The sequence below is a fragment of the Dama dama genome, chromosome 28, assembly GCF_033118175.1.
Source record: "Dama dama isolate Ldn47 chromosome 28, ASM3311817v1, whole genome shotgun sequence".
Lineage (NCBI taxonomy): Eukaryota > Metazoa > Chordata > Mammalia > Artiodactyla > Cervidae > Dama > Dama dama.
In genome coordinates, this window is record NC_083708.1 from 54,367,319 (window position 1) to 54,391,038 (window position 23,720).

At 38.4% G+C, this 23,720-nt stretch overlaps 1 long non-coding RNA gene across 1 annotated transcript in view; it reads right to left on the minus strand.

The window, feature by feature from the left end:
• Nucleotides 1-7,298: 7,298 nt before the first annotated feature.
• The window catches only part of LOC133047964 (uncharacterized), a 122,852-nt gene continuing 106,430 nt past the window's right edge, over nt 7,299-23,720 (minus strand). Inside the window, exon 4 of the long non-coding RNA XR_009690922.1 lies at nt 7,299-7,536. This is a non-coding gene — a long non-coding RNA (uncharacterized LOC133047964). The remainder of the gene's footprint in view (nt 7,537-23,720) is intronic.

Sequence of the window (23,720 nt, forward strand, 5' to 3'; positions counted from 1 at the left end):
GATCAGATTATATAAAGGACGTGGCTTCCCTCTTGGCATTCTCTCTCTTGTTCCCCACTTAAAGCACTCACAGTGATGCAAGTCACCTCCAAAGTCACCAGATGGCCCTGGGGAGAGACCCAAATGAGTGAGCGTGGAAGCAGAATTCAGGGGCCTGTCAGAACCAAAGCCCTGAGTCTGGAAGAAGATACTTGAGCTCCAGTCGAGGCTTGAAAAGACTGTCCTGGCTGACACTTTAATCTCATCCATAAGACTGATACTGAAACAGAGGGACCCAGGTAAACTGTGCCTCATTCCTGACTCATAGAACCTAATAATTTTAAAACTGCTGCGTTTTCAAGCAGTAGATACACCATCACTCAGAAGCCCTTTCTGTCCCCTCCTACTTATTTTCCCTTCTCTACTTCCTCGTCCCCCAGAGTAACCCACATTCCTACTGTTAGTTTTTTTTTTTTTTATTGGAGTATAGTTGATTTGACATGTTGTGTTAGTTTATGCTGTAAGCAATGTGAGTCAGTTATACAAATATATACAAATATTCACTACTTTTTAGATTCCTGTTCCCACATAGGTCACTACAGAGCACTGAATAGAGTTTCCTGGGCTATACGGTAAGTTCTCATCTATTTTACATATGATACTGTACATATGTCAATCCTAATTTCACAATTTATCCCTCCCCTGCATCTCTTCCTTAGTAACCATAGGTTTTCTATATCTGGGACTCAATTTCTGCTTTGGAAATGGTTCATTTGTACTGTATTTTTTTTTTTTTTTTAGATTCTACATAGAGTGGTGTTGAACATCTTTTCATGTGTTTGTTGACTATCTGTAGGTCTTTGAATAAATGTATATTTAAATCTTCTGCCCATTTTTTGATTGGGCTCTTCTTTTTACTTTGAGCTGTTTGTATGGTTTGTATATTTTTGGAGAGCAATTCCTTGCTGGTTGCTTCATTTTCAAATACATTCTTCTATCCTGTGGGGCTTCTTTTCATTTTGTTGATCCATATTTCTACTTTTAATGCAATCTTTTTAATTTTGGGGGTTTTTAAATGCTTATCTTTCCAACAATACAGATGATATTCTTCTGTGTCTGGCATCCTATGCTTCACATTATATTCATGAGATTAATTTTCATTAATCTGTGGTTTCAGTTGAGATTCTTACAGTTATTATTGTTAAAATTCTTATGTATATTGTTTAGTACTCAGATTTATTTCTCACTAGTATAAACCTTCAGCTAGAATTTCTGTATAAAAAATCATCATGTTTCTAATGCTTGTGAATCATTGCAAACTCTTTTCTGGTGGTTGTACTGACTTAGAAACCCAACAGCGGTGTATTAGAGTTCCCACATCCCACATCCTCACCCAACTTTGCTATTTTAGTTTTCATATTTTAGCTCCTCTTCCATGGGAAGAGTGGTATCTCACAGTGGGTGTAACTTACATCTCCCTGATGACTAATGTGGTTGAGTCTTATTTGAATTCAGGGCAGAGTCCTGCCACTTACTCTATGGATTTGTCCTTTCCTTATCAATTTGTATGGATACAAACCCTTTCTTAGCTATATGTATTTAAAATCATACAAGCCATTTGTGGGGGGCAGGGGAGCTTGTGTTTCTATTCTTCAAATGGTGCCTTCTAATTAGCAGTTTTATTTTGATTTTTCAGTCTATTCTTTTCTCCCCTCTCTCCTCCTCCTGCCATAACATACTTTACATAAAATTTACCACATATATCAGTATAGTTCAGTAGCATTAAGTATATTCACATTGTGTAACCATCACCACAAAAAAGCCTTCCTCAGTGATCAGTGCAAAGAAATAGAGGAAAACTATAGAATGGGAAAGACTAGAGATTTCTTCAAGAAAATTAGAAATACCAAGGAAACATTTCATGCAACGTTGGGCATAATAAAGGACAGAAATGAACCCAATAAAGGACCTAACAGAAGCAGAAGATATTAAGAAGAGGTGGCAACAATACATAGAAGAACTATACAAGAAAGATCTTCATGACTAAGATAACCACAATGGTGTAATCACTCACCTAGAGCCAGACATCTTGAATGCAAAGTCAAGTGGGACTTAGGAAACATCACTATAAGCAAAGCTAGTGGAGGTGATGAAATTCCAGTTGAGCTATTTCAAATCCTAAAAGATGATGCTATGAAAGTGCTGCACTCAATATGCCAACAAATCTGGAAAACTCAGCAGTGGCCACAGGACTGGAAAAGGTCAGTTTTCATTCCAATCCCAAAGAAAGGCAATGCCAAAGAATGCTCAAACTACTGCACAATTGCATTCATCTCACATGCTAGAAAAGTAATGCTCAAAATTCTCCAAGCCAGGATTCAACAGCACATGAACCATGAGCTTCTAGATGTTCAAGCTGGATTTAGAAAAGGCAGAAGAACCAGAGATCAAATTACTAATATCCATTGGATCATCAAAGCAAGAAAATACCAGAAAAACATCTGCTTTCTTGATTAGGGCAAAGCCTTTGACTTTGTGGATCAGAACAAACTGTGGAAAATTCTTAAAGAGATGGGAATACCAGACCACCTGACCTGCCTCCTGAGAAACCTGTATGCAGATCAAGAAACAACACTTAGAATTGGACATGGAACAACAGACTGGTTTCAAATCAGGAAAGGAGTACATCAAGGCTGTCCCCTTGCTTATTCGACTTATAGGCAGAGTACATCATGTGAAATGCCAGGCTGGAAGAAGCACAAGCTGGAAATCAAGATTGGCAGGAAAAACAGAAATAACCTCAAATATGCAGATGACACCACTCTTATGGCAGAAAGTGAAGAAGAACTAAAGAGCCTCTAGATGAAAGTGAAAGAGGAGAGTGAAAAAGCTGGCTTAAATCTCAATATTCAGAAAACTAAGATCATGACATCCAGTCCCATCACTTCATGGCAAATGGATGGGGAAACAGTGGAAACAGTGGCAGACTTTATTTTTGGGGCTCCAAAATCACTGAAGATGGTGACTGCAGCCATGAAATTAAAAGACACTTGTTCCTCAGAAGAAAAGTTATGACCAACCTAGACAGCATGTTAAAATGCAGAGACATTACTTTGCCAACAAAGGTCTGTCTAGTCAAAGCTATGATTTCTCCAGTAGTTATGTATGGATGTGAGATTTGGCCTATAAAGAAAGCTGAGTGCCAAAGAATTGATGCTTTTGAACTGTGGTGCTGGAGAAACCTCTTGAGAGTCCCTTGGACTGCAAGGAGATCCAACCAGTCCATCCTAAAGGAAATCAGTCCTGAATATTCATTGGAAGGACTGATGCTGAAACTGAAATGCCAATATTTTGGCCACCTGATGTGAAGAACTGACTCATTTGAAAAGACCCTGATGTCGGAAAAGATTGAAGGCAGGAGGAGAAGGGGATGACAGAGGTTAAGATGGTTGGATGGCATCACAGACTCGATGACATGAGTTTGAGAAAGCTGTGAGGGTTGGTGATGGACAGGGAGGCCTGGTGTGCTGCAGACCATGGGGTCACAAAGAGTCAGACACGACTGAGCAACAGAACTGAGCTGAACCATCACTATTATCCACCTCCAGAACTTCTCATCTTCCCAAACTGAAACTTTGCACCTATTAAACAACTCCCCACACCTCCCTTCCCCCAGTTCTGGCTTTTGTCTAGTTTTGTTCTCTATGATTGTTCTAGTTTTTGTCTCTATGAATATGACTTCTTTATGTATCTCATATGAGTAGAATAGCAATATTTATCCTTTTGTGTCTGCTTATTTTACTTAGCATGATGTTAAGGTTCATAACGTCAAGTTTCATCCATTTATGTCAAAATAACTGTCTTCCTTTTTAAGGTTGAATAATATTCCACACACATATATATCACATTTTGTTTATCCATTCATTCAATAGTTATTTGGGTTGTTACTGCCTTTCAGCTCTTGGGAGTGATGATGCTATGAATGTAGGTGGGTGTACAAATGTCTGTTTGAGTTCCTATTTTCACTTCTTTTGGGTATATTCCCAGAAGTAGAATTACCATATCACACAGCAATTCCATGTTTATTTTTCAATCAGAAGATAATTGCTTTATGATGTTCTTAGTTTCTTCTGTACAATAAAGTGAATGAGTTAGTAAGTCACTCAGTCATGTCCAACTCTTTATGACCCCATGGACTGGGGCCCACCAGGCTCCTCTGTCCATGGAATTCTCCAAGCAAGAATACTGGAGTGGGTTGCCATTTCCTTTTCCAGGGGATCTTCCTAACCCAAGGATCGAACCCGCATCTCTTGTGTCTCCTGCATTGCAGGCAGGTTCTTAACCTGCTGAGCCATCATGGAAGCTGTATGGGAATGAATTATATGTATACGTATATTCTCTCCCTGTTGATCCTCCAGCTCCTGGCTCTACGTCATCAGAGTGTACCAAGCTGAGCTTCCTGTGCTATACATTAAGCTATACATTCCCACTAGCTATCAATTTTATACATGGTAGTATGTAGATGTATTTACATCAATCCTACTCTCCCAATTTGTCCCACCCTTCCCTCCCCTGGCCCCATGTCCCCATTTAAAGGTTCTCTATGTCAGCATCGCTATTCCTGCCCTGCAAATAGGTTCATCTGTACCATTTTTCTAGACTCCATATACATGTATTAATATACAATATTTGTTTTTCTCTGACTTACTTCACTATGTATCACAGACTCCAGGTCTATACTATGGTTATCACTTTAATATAAAAATTACCTTCCTTTCCCAAGGTCAAGATGATTTCCCTCTATTATTATCTTTTAAAACCTTTATGCCATAATTTTCATATTTTTCACTTTAACCCACCAGGAACTGGCTTATATGTAAGTGTGAGGCAAGTGCCAGATTTTGTTTTTTCTCCTATGGGTATATAGTTGACACAAGGTAATTTATTGAAAAGATAATCTTTGCCCCTTGGCATCATATATATCATAAATCAAGTGACCATAAACAGGTCGGTAGGTTTCTGGACTCTTGATTTCATTAGCCTACATATTGGTACCTATACCAATACATACTGTCTTAACTACATTTTTATAATAGTTATTGAGTTTTGGTATAGGTTAGTGTACATTCTCCAATTTTATACTTCTTCGTCAAAATTTGGTTTTCTCTTTTGCATTTCCATATTTATTTTTAATCTGTTTATCAATTTCTCCTAAAAAAATATCCTTGAGGAATCTGGTTGGAATTGCATTAAATCCTTAGGTAAGCTCAGGAACGAAGAAGGAAATGGCAGCCCACTCCAGTATTCTTGCCTGGAGAATCCCACGGACAGAGGAACCTAGTGGGTTCCATTCCATGGGGTTGCCAACGTGTTGGACATGACTGAGGCAACTAAACAAGCTCAGGAAAAATGGACAAAGTTGAAATGATCAGTCTTCCGATACAGTCCCTGGATTTTTAGGCACTTTGTCTTTGGCCTTAGTTCTTTGGCCTCCAGTTCTGTGCAGTTTTAGAGTCTAAGACAGACACTGCAGGAGTGAGCACCATACCTGAGGTCTCTGAAACCTCCGATTCTTCTGTGTGACCCCTCCAGTCTCTGCCGGTCACTCTGTCCTCCTAGTAGCAACCCCACATGCAGGTTTACTTAGGAATCTCCATTTTGCCTCAAATCTACAACCAACAAATGCCTGCAAGGATGCTCGAGCCCTTAGCTCTTCTCCATAATGAATCCCCTCGTTGGAATCTTACTCTTTTTACTCTTTGTGGCTGCTGAATTTCTCTGATGCCTTCAAGAAAATAATTTTGTAACTCGTGTAGGTTTTCTGTTTTATAGTTGTTTTGATCTGCCTCAAAATGCTCCATCTTACCCCAAAGTGAATCCCTTTGAGGATTTATGTTTGATTTAGACCATCAGCTGGAGTACTAGCAAGTGGTGATCATCTTAATCCAATTACTGAGCCTGAGACAGTTTACATTGAGAGTGTCAACCCTTGTTAGGGACAGGATATTTCTTATTCCTGTTTTTTCTCTTCTGGAGTGTATCCCTTGGAGGTTCTAATTCAAGTGATAGGAGTTTTCTAGGGTTTCTAATTTGGCTGTCTTATATTTGAATTTCTGTTCCTTAGAACTGTTAATTTATCAAAAGTTCCGCTCAGCTTGTCTCTAATAGAATCTATTGTATGTGCGTCTGTGCTCAGACACTCAGTAATGTCTGACTCTGCAACCCCACAGACTGTAGCCCACCAGGTCCCTGGAATTTCCCAGGCAAGAACACTGGAGTGGGTTGTCATTTCCTACTCCAGTGTAGGAATCTACAGGTAGAACAGAAGCTACAGGTGCCTCTAAACCGAGGAAAAAAATAGCCCCAAATCCTGATTTTACCTCTTGGAGTTTCTATCTCCTCCTGGTTGTGGTCTCCTCTTCTATCTCCTCCTGGTCCATAATTCTTCTTGCCTTGTTAGAACTCCTGTGTTTCAAAGGGATTGTTCTTTATATGTTTTTCCTCAGCATTTACAGTTCTCCCAATAAGGAAAATTAACATTACCTTGTGAAATTTCTGTAACAAAATGCAAAATCATAGAAACATTCATTAATGAGGTATTTTCACAACAAAGAATGTTTCGATCTTTGGACTTGGCAGAGTAAAGCAGTTTGACGTGGTTTGGCAGCATTTCATTTGTTTCTGGCGGTGGTGTTTTACTTGTTATGCTTTCAGCTATCTTGCCAAAGATCTGCTCTGTAAGTTCAAGTATTTGGAATGAGTTTTACAGTTGAAAAATGGTAGCAAGAACACATTAAAATATGAGGGCTAACTCCTTTCTTAATTTTTGATGTCCTCTTTAGAGGTTTCATTGACTGGTCTTCTACCAGTTTTAACAAAAAACAAAAAAACTTGAACATTTTAGCATTGTACATACTTTGCATCTACAAAGTTGCTTATAAAAATTTATCAAATGTGCTCTCTAGGGATACAAAAGTACTCCCTTTTGCTGTCAGTAATACCTCAGTCCAGATGATACAGTTCTGTTTTATTGTTGAATATGAATGAACTTATGAATGTACATATACAGAAGCATAAAAATCCATAATCTAAACATTTACAATCTCCCATTATTTCTAGGTATCACTATACTCTTGTTCAGTGTTTGCAAGCTCACAACCTCTGCATCAAGTTAAGCTCCTATAGCTCATATGCTCAGAAGTAATCAATTTACCATAAAAATCAGCAGCTTAAAACAAGACACATTGTTAGTCAAGTTACTTGTCACGAATCCATGATGAGTTTGCTGGGTCCTCTGCTTAAAGGTCTCTTACCCATTGTAATCCCTGGGTCATCTGGGATGTAGTCATCACAAGGTTTAACTGGAGAAATATCCACTTCCAAGTTCATGTAGTTGGTGGCAGGATTCTCTTCTTCGCAAGCTGTTGGACTGAGGGCCTCCGTTTCTCAGTGGTAGCTGGCCAAAGGGAATTCTCAGTTCCTTGCTCGTGGATCTTTCCAAGGAGTTTACTTGCTTCATGAATCCATGCAAGCTGAGCAGGCAATAGACAGAGTCTTCTGTTAAGATGAAAGTAACAATCTTATGTAAGCTAGTTATAAAGTGGCAGCCTAATACTTACACTACTTTCTGTTGGTTGGAATTTAGTTACTATGTTCAGCCCACACTCAACAAAAGGAGTTACACAAGGACTGGAATGTTGAAAAGCTATGTAAGAAAAATGACCCAAAATTCATATACATCTGGGACTCACCCTCCAGTCATGTCCTGATCAATCTTCCAGAAGCAGCTCTCTGATCAAATCATGAACCTGCCTAATAAACACAGCAAAGATCCTCTTGCCCATAGCCACCCACAATCAGACTCAGATCTCATTTCTAATTTTTCTATTTTCTCTTACTGCTCATGAATTCCATGCTCTAACCAGTACTGTGAGTTGAATTCACAAAGTCATTGCTCTGTATATTTGTTGTGTTGCTTCCCTGCCTGACATAAAGGATCCTTCTCTTACTATAAAGTAAGGTTTTTGGCCTGGGAATAAAAAAGAGGGGGGGGGTTGGCGATGGAAGGCACATTATTTTTCTCTTCAAATATGTAGAGAGCACCGATTATGCCAATGTTTAGAAGACTAAAAAGGCAGGATTTCAGGTATAATGGGGAATTTCTGACAGCCATCAAGGTGGTCCAACAGTGAAATGAACTGTGAGAACTGGGAAGTGACAAACAGTGATTTTTCCAATTTTTTGTGTGTTCAAGTGAAGGGAAAAAATTGTCCATTATGGGGATAAAGAGATATCAGTGTTCAACAGAAGTTAAAATGAAAGGACTTCCGAGGCATCTTCCAACTCTTTCGATTCTGTCAATCTATGAATCTATATAAAGGTAAAAAGCAAAACTATTCTCTTTGACATTCAAAAATGAGAAATTATTTACATAATAAAATTTTAAAATAAATCACACTTGCTATTTAAATGGTAGATATTGCTCAAACTCAGAAATCTTTTTCCCCCCCTCTTTCTAATTCATAGTTTTTGTAATAAACTACAGAATTACCTAACATTCCAAATTTTAAAATAAATATCTTTATGATCAATGTGCAGAAATTAAATGTTTTATTTGTGTAAGAAGAAAGACAGTGCCATTTAAATGCCCTTTTCCTATCAATTATGTTCCTAAGAATTTCCATAAAAATAATTCAGTCTACATTTTCACAGACTCTTTGGTTATTGTTCATTTTAGGTTTACTGATGACACTGAACTTCAGAAAAATGTTGACCTTGTTTGAGGAAATTCACAGATGCAACAGCTGCCCAAAATCTTATTGCTCTCTCTCTGGGTAAGTTGCAGGAAGTGGTATTATGAATGATGCTATGAATCATCACATGGAAAAAGAGATGTCTAAAGCACAACTTTCAACTTCAACAGTGAAACAGAGAGGAAAGCAGACAGTGATCAAGGGAACTGGTGATGTCCAGTCCTTAACGGAGCACCTGGTTAACAATCCCTCTGGATGGCATCTAGTAGAAAAGGGATAATCTGTAGACAAAAACTGAAATGATTTTTCATTTATTTTTTTAAATTATTTTAATTGGAGGCTAATTACTTTACAATATTGTAGTGGTTTTTTGCCATACATTGACATGAATCAGCCGTGGGTGTACATGTGTCCCCATCCTGAACCCCCCTCCTACCTCCTTCCCCATCCCATTCCTCAGGGTCATCCCAGTGCACTGGTCCTGAGTGCCCTGTCTCATGCATCAAACCTGGACTGGAGATCTATTTCACATATGGTAATATACATGTTTCAATGCTATTCTCTCAAATCACCCCAACCTCGCCTTCTCCCAGAGTCCAAAAGTCTGTTCCTTACACCTGTGACTCTTTTGCTGTCTCACATATAGGGTCATTGTTACCATCTTTCTAAATTCCATATATATGCATTAATATACTGTATTGGTGTTTTTTCTTTCTGATTTACTTCACTCTGTATAATAGACTCCAGTTTCATCCACCTCATTAGAACTGATTCAAATGCATTCTTTTTAATAGCTGAGTAATATTCCATTGTGTATATGTACCACACCTTTCTTATCCATTCATCAATCGATGGACATCTAGGTTGCTTCTATGTCCTGGCTATTGTAAACAGTGCTGCAATGAACATTGGGGTACACATGTCTCTTTCAATTTTGGTTTCCTCAGTGTGTATGCCCAGCAGTGGGATTGCTGGGTCATATGACAGTTCTATTTACAGTTTCTTAAGGAATCTCCATACTGTTCTCTATAGTGGCTGTACTAGTTTGCATTCCCACCAACAGTGAGGGAGGGTTCTCTTTTCTTCTCACCCTCTCCAGCATTTATTGTTTGTAGACTTTTTGATAGCAGCCATTCTGACCAGTGTGAGATGGTACCTCATTGTGGTTTTGATTTGCATTTCTCTGATAATGAATGATGTTGAGTATGTTTTCATGTGTTTGTTAGCCATCTGTATGTCTTCTTTGGAGAAATGTCTGTTTAGTTCTTTGGCCCATTTTTTGATTGGGCCGTTTATTTGTCTGGAAGTGAGCTGCATGAACTGCTTGTATATTTTTGAGATTAATTCTTGGTCAGTTACTTCATTTGCGATTATTTTCTCCCACTCTGAAGGCTGTCTTTTCACCTTGCTTATCGTTTCCTTCATTGTGCAAAAGCTTTTAAGTTTAATTAGGTCCCATTTGTTTATTTTTGCTTTTATTTCCATTACTCTGGGAGGTGGGTAATAGAGGATCCTGCTGTGATTTATGTCAGAGAGTGTTTTGCCTATGTTCTCCTCTAGGAGTTTTATAGTTTCTGGTCTTACATTTAGATCTTTAATCTACTTTGAGTTTATTTTTGTGTATGGTGTTAGAAAGTGTTCTAGTTTCATTGTTTTACAACTGGTTGACCAGTTTTCCCAGCACCACTTGTTAAAGAGATGGTCTTTTCTCCATTGTATATTCTTGCCTCCTTTGTCAAAGATAAGGTGTTCATAGGTGTGTGGACTTATCTCTGGGCTTTCTACTTGTTCCATTGATCTATATTTCTGTCTTTGTGCCAGTACTGTACTGTCTTAATGACTGTAGCTTTGTAGTATAGTCTGAAGTCAGGCAGGTTGATTCCTCCAGTTCCATTCTTCTTTCTCAAGATGGCTTTGGCTATTGGAGGTTGTTTGTATTTCCATACAAATTTTGAAATTATTTGTTCTAGTTCTCTGAAAAATACCATCAGTAGCTTGATAGGGATTGCATTGAATCTATAGATTGCTTTGGGTAGTATACTCATTTTCACTATATTGATTCTTCTGATCCATGAACATGGTATATTTCTGGGTCTATTTGTGTCATCTTTGATTTCTTCCATCAGTGTTTTATAGTTTTCTATATACAGGTTTTTTGTATCTTTAGGTAGATTTATTCCTAAGTATTTTATTCTTTTTCTTGCAATGGTGAATGGAATTGTTTCCTTAATTTCTCTTTCTGTTTTCTCATTGTTAGTGTATAGGAATGAAAAGGATTTCTGTGTGTTAATTTTATATCCTGCAACTTTACTATATTCATTGGCTAGCTCTAGTAATTTTCTGGTGGAGTCTTTAGGGTTTTCTATGTAGAGGATCATGTCATCTGCAAACAATGAGAGTTTTACTTCTTCTTTTCCAATCTGGATTCCTTTTATTTCTTTTTCTTCTCTGATTGCTGTGGCTAAAACTTTCAAAACTATGTTGAATAGTAGTGGTGAGAGTGGGCACCCTTGTCTTGTTCCTGACTTTGGGGTAAATGCTTTCAATTTTTCACCACTGAGGATAATGTTTGCTGTGGGTTTATCATATATGACTTTTATTATGTTGAGGTATGTTCCTTCTATTCCTGCTTTCTGGAGGGTTTTTTATCATAGATGGATGCTGAATTTTGCCAAAGGCTTTCTCTGAACCTATTAAGATAATCATATCGTTTTTATCTTTCAGTTTGTTAATGTGGTGTATCACATAGATTGATTTGTGAATACTGAAGAATCCTTATATCCCTGGGATAAAGCCCATTTGGTCATGATGCATGATCTTTTTAATATGTTGTTGGGTTCTGTTTGGTAGAATTCTGTTAAGGATTTTTGCATCTATGTTCATCAGTGATATTGGCCTGTAGTTTTCTTTCTTTGTGGCATCTCTGTTTGGTTTTCATATTAGGGTGATAGTGTTCTCATAGAGTGAATTTGGCAGTTTACCTTCCTCTGTAATTTTCTGGAAGAGATTGAGTAGGATAGGTGTTAGTTCTTCTCTAAATTTTTGGTAGAATTCACTTGTGAATCCATCTGGTCCTGGGCTTTTGTTTGTTGGAAGATTTTTGATTACAGTTTCAAATTCCATGCTTCTGATTGGTCTGTTAAGATTTTCTATTTCTTCCAGTTCAGTTTTGGAAGGTTATACTTTTCTAAGAATTTGTCCATTTCTTCCAAGTTGTCCATTTTATTGGCAAATAGTTTCTGATAGTAGTCTCTTATGATCCTTTGTATTTTTGTGTTGTCGTGATTTCTCCATTTTCATTTCTAATTTTGTTGATTTGATTTTTCTCACTTTTTTCTTGATGAATCTGGCTAATGGTTTGTCTACCTTATTTATCTTCTCAAAGAACCAGCTTTTAGCTCTATTGATTTTTGCTATAGTCTCCTTTGTTTCTTTTGCACCTATTTCTACCCAAATTTTTATGATTTCTTTCCTTCTACTAACCCTGGGGTTCTTCATTTCTTCTTTTTCTAGTTGCTTTAAGTGTAAAGTTAGGCTATTTATTTGATTATTCTCTTGTTTCTTGAGGTACAGTTTGCATTGCTATGAACCCTTAGCACTGTTTTTACTGAATCCCATAGGTTTTGGGTTGTCATGCTTTCATTTTCTTTTGTTTCTATGTATATTTTTATTTCTTTTTTGATTTCTTTTGTGATTTGTTGGTTATTCAGAAGTGTGTTGTTTAGCCTCCACATGTTTGTATTTTTAATAGTTTTGTTTTTTCTTGTATTTGACATCTAATCTTACTGCATTGTGATCAGAAAAGATGCTTGAAATGTTTTCTTTTTTTTTTTTTTAATTTACCAAGGCTAGATTTATGGCTCAGGATGTGGCCCTGGAGAATGTTCCATGTGCACTTGAATAAAACGTGAAATTCATTGTTTTGGGGTGAAACGTCCTATAGATGTCAATTAGGTCTAACTGGTCCATTGCATCATTTAAAGTTTGTGTTTCCTTGCTAATTTTCTGTTTAGTTGATTTCTCCATAGGTGTGCCTGGGGTATTAAAGTCTCCCACTATTATTGTGTTACTGTTAATTTCCCCTTTCATACTTGTTAGTATTTGCCTTACATATTGTGGTGCTCCTATGTTGGGTGCATATTTCTAATGTTATATCTTCTTCTTGGATTGATCCTTTGATCATTATGTAGTGTCCTTTTTGTCTCTCTTCACAGCCTTTATTTCAAAGTCTATTTTATTTGATATGAGCATTGCTACTCCTACTTTCTTTTGGTCTCAGTTTGCATGAAATACTTTTTTTTCAGCTCTTCACTTCCAGTCTGTATTTGTCCCTTGTTTTGAGGTGGGTCTCTTGTAGGTGGCATATATAGGGGTCTTATTTCTGTATTCATTCAGCCAGCCTTTGTCTTTGGTTGGGGCATTCAACCCATTTACATTTAAGGTAATTATTGGTAAGTATGATCCCTTTGCCATTTACTTTGTTGCTTTGGGTTCAAGTTTATAAACCTTTTCTGCATTTCCTTTCTAGAGAAGATCCTTTAGTATTCGTTGAGGAGCTGGTTTGGTGGTGCTGAATTCTCTCAGCTTTTGCTTCTCTGTAAAACTTTTGATTTCTCCTTCATATTTGAATGAGATCCATGATGAGTATAGTAATCTGGGTTATAGATTTTTCTCTTTCATCACTTTAAGTATGTCCTGACATTCCCTTCTGGCCTGACGAGTTTCTATTGAAAGATCAGCTGTTATCCTTATGGGAATCCCCTTGTGTGTTATTTGTTGCTTTTTCCCTTGCTGCTTTTAATATTTGCTCTTTGTGTTTGATCTTTGTTAATTTGATTAATATGTGTCTTGGGGTGTTTCTCCTTGGGTTTATCTTGTTTGGGACTTTCTGGGTTTCTTGAACTTGGGTGGCTATTTCTTTCCCCATTTTAGGGAAGTTTTCAACTATTACCTCCTCAAGTATTTTCTCATGGCCTTTATGTTTGTCTTCTTCTTCTGGGACTCCTATGATTCTAATGTTGGGGTTTTAACATTGTCCCAGAGGTCACTGAGGTCTTCCTCATTTTTTTAATTCTTTTTTTCTTTTTACCTCTCTGCTTCATTTATTTCCACCATTCTATCCTCCACCTCACTTGTTCTATCTTCTGCCTCAATTATTCTACTGTTGTTTCCCTCCAGAGTGCTTTGGATCTCCGTTTTTGCATTATTCATTATTGATTGACTCTTTTTTATTTCTTCCAGGTCCTTGTTAAACATTTCTTGCATCTTCTCAATCCTTGTCTCTAGACTGTTTATCTGTAACTTCATTTTTTTTTTCAGGATTTGGGATCATCTTTACTATCATTATTCTGAATTTTTTTAAGGTAGACTCCCTATCCTCTCCTCTTTTGTTTGGTTTGCTGGGCATTTATCATGTTCCTTTACCTGCTATTTCTCTGCCTTTTCATCTTGTTTAGATTACTGTGTTTGGGGTGGCCTTTCTGTATGCTGGAAGTTTGTGGTTCCTCTTTATTGTGGAGGTTGCTCCCTGTGGGTGGGGTTGAACTAGTGGCTTGTCAAGGTTTCCTGGTTAGGGAAGCTTGTGTCTGTGTTCTGATGGGGGAGCTGGATTTTTTCTCTCTGGAGTGCAATGAAGTGTCCAGTAGTGAGTTTTGAGGTGTCTGTGTGTTTGGTGTGACTTGGGGCAGCCTGTATGTTAAAGCTCAGGGCTATGTTCCTGCATTGCTGGAGAATCACTGTGGTGTGTCTTGCTCTGGAACTTGTTGGCTCTTGGGTGGGGCTTGGTTTCAGTGTAGGTATGGAGGCTTTTGGATGAACTCTTGTTGATTAATGTTCCCTGGAGTCAGGAGTTTTCTGGTGTTCTCAAGTTTTGGATTTAAGTCTCCTGCCTCTGGCTTTCAGTCTTATTCTTACAGTAGCCTCGAGACTTCTCCATCCATACAGCACTGATGATAAACCATCTAGGTTAATGGTGAAAAGATTCTCCACAGTGAGGGACACCCAGAGAGGTTCACAGAGTTGCATGGAGAAGAGAAGAGAAGAGGGAGGAGGGATATAGAGGTGACCAGGAGAAGAGGGGGAATCCAAAGAGGAGAGAGCAATCTAGCCAGTAATCAGTTCCTTAAGTGTTCTCCACAGCCCAGAACACACAGAGAGATTCACAGAGTTAAGTAGAGAAGAGAAGGGGGAGGGAGGAGATAGAGATGACCTGGGGGAGAAAAGGGAGAGTCAAAAGGGGAGAGACCAATCAAGCCAGTAATCACACCCCTAAGTAAAAATGGATACTGAAGATTAAATTCTTAAAGGTAAAAAATTGATAACAAATATCAAAAAACAAAGATTAAAAATCTAGAATAGAGGTTAGACACTCAAAAATACAATATTAAAAATATAAAACAAAATTAATCACAAAAATTATAAAAAATATATATGAAATTTGCCTTTAAAATAGGGTATTTTTTTTGCAAGGTAATAGTAGGTTATAAGTTGGAGAAGGAAATGGCAACCTACACCAGTATTCTTCCCCAGAGAATCCCAGGGATGGAGGAGCCTGGTGGGCTGCCGTCTATGGGGTCGCACAGAGTCGGACATGACTGAAGCGACTTAGCAGCAGCAGCAGCTTGCAGTGGAGAACGAAATGGCAACCCACTCCAGTATTCTTCCCTGGAGAATCCCAGGGATGGAGGAGCCTGGTGGGCTGCCGTCTGTGGGGTTGTACAGAGTTGGACACGACTGAAGTGACTTAGCAGCAGCAGCCACAGTAGCTTATAAAAATGAAAATGAAAGGAATAATAAAGAACTTAAAAAAAACTTTTTAATTAAAAATTTAAAAATGATAATAGTAAAAATATATCTAGGAATTTCTCTGGAGCTGTTGAGGGCAGTGTGGGGTCAGTTCAGGTTTAGATAGTTCCTTGTTCTAGCTTATACTTCTTCTCAAGGTCTATAGTCCCCTTCCAATGCATAGTCAATGCTACAGGGTTTTAACCTGTTGCACCTGTCACTTCCAGAGCGGTTCCCTCTTTGTTTATTTTGGCTTCCTCTGCTTGCAAGTCTCTTTAGTCTCTAATTTCCACCCTGACACAAGGGGGTGAAGGTGGTCACTTATTTAGGCTCACTTGTTCAGTCGTGCTGTGGGGAGGGAAGAGCACGGCAAACAAACATCACTGGCGTGTGTGGGGAGTGCTCGCTGTCTATGGACCACACTGGGTTTGCCCCCGCTCATGGCACATGTGCTTTCCCAGTCTACACTGGGAAGCTTCTTGTACACTGTGGAAGGCCAGAGGAAGAAGTCCCTGAAAAATGCTTGAAAAGATTCTGAAGACATTTAGAAAGTGGTCATTTGGTAACAAGGTACTTCATCTGTAAAATGGGGCAATAATAGTTGTCTCTGCTTCCCTCAGGGAAAGTTATGAAATGTAAAATAATTCATGACTGTGATGTGTTTGAACACCTTGGAAGAAATATGATATATAAGCATATGATATCACAATTACCTCCATAATTAAAGGAAAATATTAAAATAACAATAATATGTGCATGTTCAACACCTGCAGTTATATATGAAATATGTAACTCTTTTTATTGTTTTCTATCTAATTCACTGCACCTGCATTAAAAAATGCACCCCAATGGTCCAATTTTTAAAAATATATAAAATTTAGACAGGTACTTATTCTTTTATTCACCCCATTGTGCCTAGGTCTCACAGAACATATTTTAAATAATATACTACCACAAAGAGACCACTTCAATACAAATCTCCAAAGTGTGGGTTAGTTTAAAAAAATTACTTTTAAAGGAAAACATCTGGCACCTCATAAATATATATCACCTTTCGTCAAGAGTTTCTCAAACTCTCTTCATATATATTACACTTATAAGCATTATTAATTCAGCGTATTGTACATTGGTTTGAAAGTAGTCCCAAAGCAGAATTACATATGTAAAATATGTGCTGTAATATCTAGGCCCATGCAGCTCATAAAGAACATTAACCATGATGCTAAATCCTTTTGATTTAATGTGTTTTATCAGCTAACAGGGGTGATTTTTTAAAGCACAGATACAAGAAAATACTCCAGTTAAGCTTAAAGACTGCTATTTATTCTGACTAATTTTTTTCTTTTTTGTGACATTTAGCAAATTATTCTAGGCTTACATTTAGCTTGTGTCAAAAATATGTCTGAAATACTTTACTCTGGTTTATCTCTCCATCTAAAAATATTTTTCAGAGGTGACTTGCCTTTACAAAGGCTGAATCTGAAACACCTAACTGGTATTTCTCCTTTTTTTCAGAGGATACTGTAAAAGAGAATATTCATTAATACCCTTCAGCATTTTTCCTGTCATTAATGATCTTACTGTGAAGTTATTTCTTGTACTTCAGTTTTTGTGTTTTTTTTTTCTGTACAAGTAAATGCCAATTCCTCTTGTTGTGTCTTTAATGATGCTGGAGAAAATACAATCAGGTTTATTGTTATATTTTCACAATGGTGCATATATTTAGTTCATAAATCTTATTACTGGCAAAATAACAACACTCCTTTAGCTGTTTCTGACAAATTAGAAGCATTTTTCTTTTTGTATTTTCATATTTCTCTCAACCCCTTCAAGAAATGAATGTCACAAAATGGGCAGAGTTAAAACTAAGAGTTGTGAAGTTTTGTGGCCTGAAAGACTAAATGGGCTGTTTATCTTACTCATATCCCTGGTGCCTCATCTAAAACTATTGACTTTCAGAGACTATGTTAGGCAGTGGAGATATAGTGAAAAAACAGAATTTCTAACCATACAGAGCTTTCAACATAAAAGAGAGCAAAGAATAAGTAAACAAATAGTTAAATACCTTAAAATTGTTTAAGTGCTCCAAGGGAAAAATATAAATGGATCTGCCTCAGAATTAAAAGCAAAGACCTTCTTTGGATGGTCAGAGATAAATAACCTCTCTTAATACCTGATGTTAAGGGTATCATGCTGATACCTTGATTAAAATAATGAATGAGACATACATTTAACTTCCTTCTCAAAATCATATTAAAATGACTATCTGTATATATAATATATACAGAGAAAATCCTGTATCCAGCATTAGAAAACATGGATGAATAACTGTCTCACACCAGGAACTTCAGGGAAATTCTCTACACAAGGAGAATCTGCACAGATTTCTTGTCTGCATGCAAATGAATACTTTGCTTGGGAAATAAGTGAAGAGATCCCAAAAGAACTCACTAGCAGCAACTTGCAGAAAAATCAGGTATCAGGACAGTAAAACACTAATTTGTGATTCCATCAGAATTTCAGTTAAGTGCCCAATTCCTGCCTGCCTTACACATCTGATCCCACGGCACTCGCTCATGGTGTATCCTGGGACGTGCCCCTGCTAAATAATAGCTGCCATGCTAAACACAGAAAGGTGGTCTTTGAGTGGAGAGAGGCTCCCACTGCAAAGCCATCACACTGGTCTCTCTCTAGATACCTCTGGAAATGGAGCTCTAAACTGACAAAGTAAAACTATGAGACATGGGAACTTTATTCTCATCCCTTCATTTCAGCTTGAAAGACTCAGTCTCACAGCCTCTGACAGGTCCCATTTCACACCAGAGCAGAATGATCCAAAAGAGTTCTCTATAAGGAGAAACTAGCATAAAAAAATCACTGGCTATAGGAAATTACATGGAAGTTCAAAAGAGTGTAACTCAGAAGAGCAGTCAGAAGAGTTAGGTTTTCTGACAAAATCCTAAACATTTTGAAAGTATGTTTAATCAATGTCTCTTTACAGGAGTCAAGGCAGCAGCACTGACAACCGCAGGGAAAATATGAACCAGAAGAAACGATACAGAGAACAATACAACCACTGAATTAGAAACCTCAGTGAAGCAGATACTAGCAGATTGAAAAGGCAGAAACTACTATAAAGTAATTACCCTCCAATTAAAATAAATAAATAAATTTAAGAAGAAAGAAAAGGCAGAAACTAACAAAACAAATTTTCACTGTGAGCCAGTCTTCTTGGCACAAAGTGGAAACAAAATGAAGAGGATACAGCCCTTCTCTTCTTGGACTGTATGTTCCACTGAAGAAAGAGACACAATGAGCAAGTAAACATCTGCTTTCCTGGAAGATGATACATGTAATCAAAAATCTATTTAAAAGAAAAGGAGAGGGAGTAGAGAGCAAGGATGACAGAGAGGCTGCAGTTTACAATGCAGGAGGTCAAAGAAGTCCCCACTGAGAAAGTGACTCTAGAAAGACTTGATATTGTCGAAGAGACTTCTGCAGCCAAGCTGTGAAAGACATGGTGGCTTCTGCCTTGATTTCTTCGTTCACTCTCTAGGGAGGGCCAGCTGTCATGCATGAGGGCACTCGCTCAGCCCATGCAGAGGCTAGCATGGAGAAGAAATAATGTTTCCCACCAACAGCCAATACCATCTTGCCACACATGTGAGCAGTCGCTTTGGAAGTGAATCTCCCAGGCCCAGTAAATACATGCATACACCGGATGGATGCAGTTCCAGCTAACATCTTGCTGTATCCTGTAAGAAGGCAAGATAGACTTTCTCAGCCAAGATGCCCTCGAATTCTGGAGCCAAAGAATCTGTGAGAGCTAATATTTAAAATTTTAAATCACTAAGTTTCAGGGATAACTTGCTGGGCAGCAGTAGATAATCAACACACATGCAGATATCCAGAGGAAGAACATCCAGAAAGAGAACCGGAAAGAACAGCAAGGGTGTGTCTCTGAGATAAGAATATGCCTGGTGTGTTTGAAGAAGCATGAGGAGGCCATTTTGCTGGATCTAAGTAAGGAAAAAGAGAACTGGAGGTAAGGGGAGAGGTAGGAGCCAGATGCATAGGACTCAGTAAGCCATGGAGAGAACTTTGGGTTTTATGTTGAAAAAGATGAAGAGCAAATTTTAAACTCAGATGTGACATAACCTGATTTAGAGTTTAAAACAGTCGCTCTGGCTGAGGCTCCAAATACACTGCTATTGGGTGAGTGGGTGGGGGTGGGCAGTGTGATGGAGCAGACAGTGAACAAGTCTTGAAGTAGAGGTTAGTTAGGAGATTGTGGTAACAATCCAAGCACAAATGGTAGTGACTTATACCAGACTGGCCCAGTTTCCCAGGTGGCTCAGTGGTAAAGAATCTGCCTGCCAATGTAGGAGATGCAGGAGACATGGGTTCAATCCCTGGGTTGGGAAGATCCCCTGGAGGAGGAAATGACAACCTACTCTAGTATTCTTTCTGGGAAAATCCCATGGACAGAGGAGCCTGGCAGGCTACAGTCCATAGAGTCGCAAAGAGTAGGACATGACTGAACACATACACACACACACAGAACCAGTGGAAGTGGTAGAAAGTGGAAAGATTTTGGACAAATATTGGAGAGAAGTCAAGAATTAGATGTAGGGTGAACAAAAAAGAATCTATGATGATTCCTACATTTTTATCCTTAATGTAGAGTAACAGCATTAAATCTGAGAGATAATCATAAAGGACTATCTATAATATTTATTGAGGAAACTACAGGATAAAAAACATTTATCCTAATGCTGTAGAGTAACAGCATTAAATCTGAGAGATAATCATAAAGGACTATCTATAATATTTATTGAGGAAACTACAGGATAAAAAACAAGTAGGTTAGAAAAAGACTATACTTCTATAGATAAAAATTTTAGTTTGAAATTAAAATTCTTTCCATAAAAAGCATATAGAAGTGAAAAGAGTATTAATGATTAGAAAAAAATGGATGTAGTAAAATAATATAGAATATAGCATTGACAGCTAGAAAGATAATCTAGCACAGATAATATGAGAGATGTTATGAGATAAGGAGGATCTGACATGAATCCAAGGCTGGTAGTTCCATAATACCTAGTAAAGTATTGGTCACATGGTAACTCTCAATAAATATTTACAAATTTACTGAATTAATGATAATGCTAGGAAAAAACATGTCAAGAGAAATTCCTATAGCAGCATAGGAATTTCTAGCTCTACCCCCAACAAAAACATCAATTTATTAACTATGTGCATTCAAAAATATCTTCATACGAGTGAATTGAATTCAAGGTGATGGATTACAGCACTTGGGTAAAGCACAAAAATAAGAAATGATGAAATGAGAAAGGTTAAGAAGCATATAGTCACACTACCTCCATCATCCTTTCCCCAAGTCTGGGCAGCCTGGTGTGGACAAAGCTATGCTCCCTGTGGGAGACAGAGAATGAGGCAAGCACTTGACTTTACCATGGAGCCCAGAACAGACTTAACCCAATTCCAGGCTGACCCCTGGACCTTAGGTGTCTTTCTGCATGCTTCTACCAACTCAGGCCCCTCACTTACTCTGGCATCTGCCAACTCCAGTGGCCTCAGTGGCCCCTGCAGTCTCGGGCAGCACATACATCACTGGGCTCCCCAGAGGCCCCTAGCTCACCCCTACTCCTGCCAGCTCCTAAGACATGGGCAGTTCCTGAGGCCCCAGGTGGCTCCCAGGACACTAGGCTGTCAGTGGACTCTAGCAATCCTGGGCCCCCAGCCCCGCCCCCCCCCCCCCCCCCGCCAAGTGCTAACTGGTTTCTATGACCCAGGGTGCCTCCTATGGCTCTAGGCTTTCAAAGAAGCTAGGCTTTGAAGCTAGGCTCCTAGCTCACCTTGGTGCCATCTGGGTCCCATGGCAACTTTCATGGCACCAGGCTCCAAGTGGGCACCTGTGAATACAGGCTCCCAGCTAAGTCCAATGCCAGGCCAGCTACAACAGAACCATACTTTTGACCCATGCCAGTTGCAGGCCAGTACCCCCAGACCCAGACTCCAGAGCAGCTCGACTGACCCAGACTCATGGTGCCAGGCGAGGCCCAGGCCAGCATCTGAGAGCCCAGGTTATAGGCTGACTCTTGGAGCCACAGACTCCAGCTATCCTGCTAGGAGAATGATCTCAGAAACCCCAGCTTGCAGACCGGGTCCTACAAAACCTGGCTGCCAGTTCATCTCCATATTGGTTGCCTCCTGTAGAATCAATATCTAGGTCTGCAACTGCATATCCAGGCACCAGCTGTGCCTGCCCAAAGACTCTGAGCAGCAGATTCATCCATGGACACCATCAGGTGGCCCACTCAGAATCTCTGGGCAGATTGAATATGGAGGGCTTTGCCTACTGAAGCCAGTCTGTAAAGACTAGGAGAGGTGCCTTTCAAATGGAAAGACATAAACACAAGGCCACAAGGATCACTGATAATGAAGGAAACAGGACATTGCCAAAGGAAACCACAAAGTTTCCACAACAAATCCTAAAGAAATAAAAATCTATGAACTGTCTGAAAAAAACTAAAATACAGGTCATTTGAAATCACACAAAGGAATAAGAAGAAAAAAGAATGAAAGAGTGAATTTTGGGATATCATTAAAAGAACCCATCTAATCATTGAGGGAGTCTCATAAGGAGAACTGGCCAAGAAAGGAGCAGAAAACTTATTTAAAGAAAAAGTGGCTAAAAAGTTCCCAAATCTGGGGACAGATTTCAATATCCAATTTCATGAAGGTAATAAGTCACCACAAAATTTCAACTCTAAACAATCGAACTCCAAGACACACAATAATACTGAATAAAATAAAAAAAAAAGAGGTAGGGGGTAAATCCCTTATAATTTTAGTATGAAGGTTAAAGACAAAAGTAACTACAGAACAATAATTTGTAAATGGATATACAGTATATATAGATGAAAAGTGAAATCAAAAAATAAATATATGAGAGGAAAAAAATGTAGAACATTTCTGTGTGTTTAGAGTTATTATTGACTTAAAATAGATCATTATATATATATTTTTTTTCTGTGAGCCTCATGGCACGCAAAGCAAAAGCCTACTGAAGATAATTAATAGAAGAAAAGAATTAAAAGACAGCCTGGTGCTAGTGGTAGAGAACCGACTTGCCAGTGCAGGCGACTTAAGAGACATGGGTTGGATCCCAGGGTCGGGAAGATCCCCTGGAGGAGGAAATGGCAGCCCACTCCAGTATTCTTGCCTGGGAAATCCCATGGACAGAGGAGCCTGGCGGGCTACAGTCCGCAGGGTCACAGAGTCAGACATGACTGAAGCAAATTAGCACAGCACAATTAAAGAATCATAGATCAGAAAGAGAGCAACAGAATAAGGAACAAATTATAAAACAGCTACAAAATAATTAAATAGCAATAGTAAATCCATGCCTATCAAAATTACGTTAAAGGTAAATGGACTAACTTCTCCAATCAAGAGAGAGAAATGGCTGAATGGAATAAAAGTTAAGACCCAATGTTATGCTATCCAAAAGAGTCTCATTTTAGCTTTAAGGACTCACATAGGCTCAAAATGAAGGGATGGAAAATGATATTCCAAGTAAATGGAACCCCAAAGATAGTAAATTGCTACACTTGTATTAGACAAAGTTAATTTAAATCAAAACCTTTAACAAGAGACAGATAACGCCATCATATAAAGAAGTGGTCAGTTCATCAAGAGGATATAATAATTATAATTATATATGCACCCAGTATCAGAGCACCTAAATATATTAAACAAACACTGACATGCAAAGGGAGAAACAGACAATACAATAATAGTAGGGGACCTCAATACCTCACTTAAACTATGGGAAGATCATCAGACAGAAAATCAGTAATGAAACATTGGACTTGATGCTTTAGACCAAATGGACTTGACAGACATGTATAAAGGAATCCACCAAACATCAGCAGAATTCATATTTTTCTCAAGTGCACCTGGAGTTTTGTTAAGCATATATGTTAAGAGATAAAAAAAAAGAGCCATAGCAAATACAAGACTGAAATCACACCAAGCATCTTATCCAACTACAGTGGTATGAAACTGGAGATCAATAACAGGAGGAAAACTGAAAAAATGACAAAAGTATGGAAATTAGACCACCACTCCTGAAAAACCAATGGGTCAAAGAAGAAATCAAAAAGGAAATAAAAAAAT